Genomic DNA, 4860 nt, shown 5'->3' on the forward strand with positions numbered 1-4860 from the left:
ATATGCATTTGAATATGATTGATGTTTACCAGGAAAAACAGGAATGGCATTCAGGAAATGTCCCGATCATCTGGACATCATTCTATCAGAAGGAAATCACCAAGAGAAACGCATTTCTCAGCAAATTCCTCAAAAAGATTTTCTCTTCAAAAGAAGTCTTATTCCCCAGCAGGGTTGTTCCAGATTACTATCTTCAGAAGGTGTGATCCCCGCACCCGGACTTGGTCAGATAGTGCATCGGAGGATTATGCATCTTCCTCATTCCCATTTGAAAGGGCATCAGAACTTCCAGTTACCTTTGATTCCCCAAGCAGTAGTCAAAGATTCTTCAACAGGATACCCGGGTTCTCAAAGAATTTCCCCAGACGAGGGTACTCAAACAAGACAAAAGATCATCAACGATCACAATACATTCATGTCCAGCTGACTAGTGGGAATTTATTTTTCCAATTAGAAGCTTGACATCACATTCATACATTCATACATTCATACATTCATACATTCACATATTCATACATTCATACATTCACATATTCATACATCATACATCATACATCATGCACAACATCACATGCATATTTCTCCGGGAATATCTCACATTTACATGCATCATAAACATTGCATATCACTAACTTGATTTTTCAGGTAGGCAGATATCTTCAACAAAGATGTTCTCAATCACATGCCGTGTTCACCTGAATGCCATGAACGGTTCTCTCAGATATAATCAAGCCGAAGATTCATTCTGATCACTTACCAACTCAAAAACAAGCATCACAGATCAAAGTCGATACCTCAGACGGTTCAAGAACGATCTAGCATCACAGATCTAAAGCAATACCTCAGACGGTTCCAGAACGATCTAACGTTGCAGATCTAAAGCGATACCTCAGACGGTTCAAGAACGATCTAGCATCACAGATCTAAAGCGATACCTCAGACGGTTCCAGAACGATCTAACGTCACAGATCTAAAGCGATACCTCAGACGGTTCCAGAACGATCTAACGTTGCAGATCTAAAGCGATACCTCAGACGGTTCCAAAAACGATCTAACATTGCAGATCTAAAGCGATACCTCAGACGGTTCCACAATGATCAACTTCCAAAATCTAAATCGGAAAAACTTTGGACAAGTTCCGTAGCAATCATCCTCCAAGACTTAAAGCGGTAACCTTGGACGGTTCCGAAACAGTCAATACAAAGACTTTCAAATCCTTCATCAAGATATAATCAATGGATTCATTCTGATGAACAAACCCTCAACCCATTTACCAGGTGGCATCTGAAAGCCCATCTCAGGTAATGTTCCAATCTGCCAACAACATTTCGCAGACGACATTCAAATGCAACTTCCAACATCTCTTCTGATCAAGGTAAGTGCAAATTTTCAGGGCATCTAAATATTCAATCATCTTCTACCTTCAGATTTCATACAATCTCTTCAGGTTTAAGAAGATTGAATAGGGGCAACTGTTATACCCCAAAATTTGCCCACATATTTTTCAAGAAAACTCCAATCTGAAAATTAAGGGTCTCATATAATCATGGATTTTTATTTCAACAAATATCCTGACATATGAAATACTTAGTTTTTAGAATTTTTCTTATACAGTAATTTGGCTTGCAGTTGAATCTATTCTTACGCAAACGCCAAATACTGTGTATTACTTCACACATGCTATTTATTTAATTGCAGATAAATAATACTGACGCAATTGGTACAGAGTTAAATCTTTTTGCAGGCGCAGAATCAGGAAACTCAGACTGTACTGGTAACAAGTAGATTATTATTATCTTTTGTTTCCCACTAATTTTTGTACTATATTCCATTATTTGCAAAAATCTTTTCAAATCTCTTTTTCAAAAATCAAATCTCTCCTTTTTCCAACACTATCATACACTTTCTTTCAAATCTTACTTCCACTCAAATTTTCCTTTTGTACGGAATCACATCATTCCCCAACGTCTCTTTCCTTCTTTCCACTCTATAAATACCTTTCATTTTCTTCCATAAAATCTCACATCAAATTCTAACTCATCTTTCAAATTTCCACTTTATAATCCATCTTCTCATCTTCCCTAACAAGAATGGCAAAATGGATAGAGACACTGTCTCTTACAGTCATCACCATTGCTACGGTGATCATGACTTTCTTCTGCCTGCATAGTCCTGAGGAGTGTGGACCTGCAATGGTTATGCTCCCAATCATCTACATGTTATTGTTCATAGCATGGGTCATTAATCGTCATTCTTAAAATTTGCAGTATTTCTTATTTCTTAAATGTACCGTTTATTCGTCGTACTGTTCAATATAGTATGTAATATTTGTACTGTCAGTATTAAATGTTGTACTATTTGTCATAATATTGCTTAATTACTAAGATAATATTTTGTGTGTTTTCTGCCAGTCAAATATTCCTATTTCTGTGCATTAAATGATTTTCAGGGTTATTATCGGTAATTTTGCCCGCATACCGTAAATATTAGTTATTTATTATGTCTGTGTTTTTCTAACAAGTCATGTAAATAAACTTTCATTTTTCACATAAATCAAAAACAAAAAAAACAACAAAAAAAAGAAAATTAACTTTGACTGTTGATTTTTCACTCTAACTGCTACATCAATACCTGAACAGTCAGTCGACAGCCAAACTGCTGGCAGTACAATTCTCAGTGTTTTGTACCATCAATCAAATCAATCTTTCACAATTCAAAATTCCAAGATTTTTGTTCTAGAAGTCTTCTGAATATCAAGCGATTAGCAGAGACTCAACACTGCACAAAAATCAGGTACGCTTAACTATCTCCTACACAAACAGTCCCTAATCAGGGTTTTTCTTGTTTTTACAGGAGCAACAAGTTTTTGAGAGCTCAAATGGATTTCATACACATCCATATATCTCAAAGTACCATCATACAAATTTTCAAACTTCAATTCACTCAGACGCACCGTCAGCAGCTCAAACAGTCAACAGACGACCCGTTTGACCAAAAAAGTCAACAGACAGTCAAAAATGAAATTTTTTGTCAAAGTCCATATTTTGTCAAAGGATTCATCATTTGATCATTGGATGATCATAATTCATCAAGGAAAGATCAAAAATCAACAAAACCCTAAGATTCAAAATTAGGGTTTTTGCCTGAAAAGTCAACTCAACTTTGACTGATCATAACTCTCTCATCCTTCATCCAAAAAATTCAAACCAAAGCTTGTTTTGAAGGAAATTCAATTATCTTTCAAATGCCATTGATCCCATGGTCATTGGATTCACCATTTGAAAAATATGACCAAAGACATTACAGGTCATTTTCAAAGTCAACAAAAAGACACTTTTTTCAAAAGGACACACAAGGAGCTCCAAAAATCATTTTGACATGAGACCAAAGACATTGGTTAGAGGACTCTTTGAGGTTTCCAAAAAGTGCAAGATCTCCTTCATATGACAAAAATTGAGGGATTTACACCTTGTTGAAGTTGGCTAAATTTTGGGAAAATGCATGAAACCAACATTGTTCAAAAATGCATTTTTTCCAAATGGGGCCAAGTTTTCAGCATTCAAACATCATTTCCATGATGTAATGGGCCTCCCACGACCAAGGCTAAGCCCACATCATTTTTTATCCATTTTTGGCATAATTTTATCTTATTTTAAGATTAAAATTAAAAAGAAATTGAAATGGATAAAGAATAGCTTGTCTTCCAAGCAAGACTCATTCAACTCTGTCCCAAAGCAAAGTACAGCAGAGGAGAAGAAGAAAATCAAGCCATGGTGGCTTAAAGACAAAGCTACCAATGTTGAAAAAGTCAAGATTCCAAAAAAACTCATCAATGCTTTTGGCTTAGTTTCTAAGCACTCTAATGCTTATAAATAGGCTATAGCACTTCAGTAACAATAGAGACAGAAATTGAGAGCAAAACTCTTGCTTGTAACACACTTGTAATCTCTTAAAATATTCAAAGAATTTTGAAATTCGAATTCCAAGTTTAAGTCACTTTCCATTCAAACTAAACACTCAAACACCTTCCTTGAACATCACTGAAACTATCTCAATCAATTACAAGCCTTGAAGCTCACTGAATCGAGCTACACAGGTCAAAATTTGTTCAAACTAAAATCAATTCGTATCTGGTTATTCACACACGTTTAACAAGATGTAGACATACTATTGAGTTTGGTTTGAGGTGTAGATCATTTCTGGAAACTTAATTGAAGTTTGGACACGTACAAACGAAATCACCATTTTAGGGTTCATAGCTTCAAAATTAGGGCTTTCCAAATTAGGAAAAATCAGAGGTTCTAATTAGTACCATTGAATTCGCATGGACCAAACGAATTGAACTGATAGGTCGCGCCAAGTTTATGTGTACGTTTGACCCTATTCGCTATTTTGCAGGTTTAGTAAGTAACCAATTACAGCGCTTTTGGTAAGAAAGCGCTATTAAAAGTCTTGTCTGAAGGTTGAAGACGAAGACGTGTCACCTCCCTATTGGTTCTGACGCGCGCGTTTTTTTAAATATAACCCTTGGTTTCAGTGTTTTGCAGGCGTGTCATAAGTGATGTTCCCTCACCATCTGGACCATCTGATCTCATTTATGACTCATCCAACGCTCCAGATCACGCGTGCACACCATACTCCCTCATAAATTTCCACACAGGATCAGTATCCTTTTATTTCTATTTTATTTTCTATTTTATTTTGATTTCTTTGTTAAATTAATTAAAAATAGTTTTAAAAATCAAAAAAATACACAAAAAATATTTTTAGACTTCTAAAATAATATATTATTTTCTGAAATAAAAAATATTTTATTTTCTTCAAAATTTTAATATTTTGCATAATTAATTAGTATATATT

This window comes from Vicia villosa, linkage group LG3 (genome assembly GCF_029867415.1).
Source record: "Vicia villosa cultivar HV-30 ecotype Madison, WI linkage group LG3, Vvil1.0, whole genome shotgun sequence".
Classification (NCBI taxonomy): Eukaryota; Viridiplantae; Streptophyta; class Magnoliopsida; order Fabales; family Fabaceae; genus Vicia; species Vicia villosa.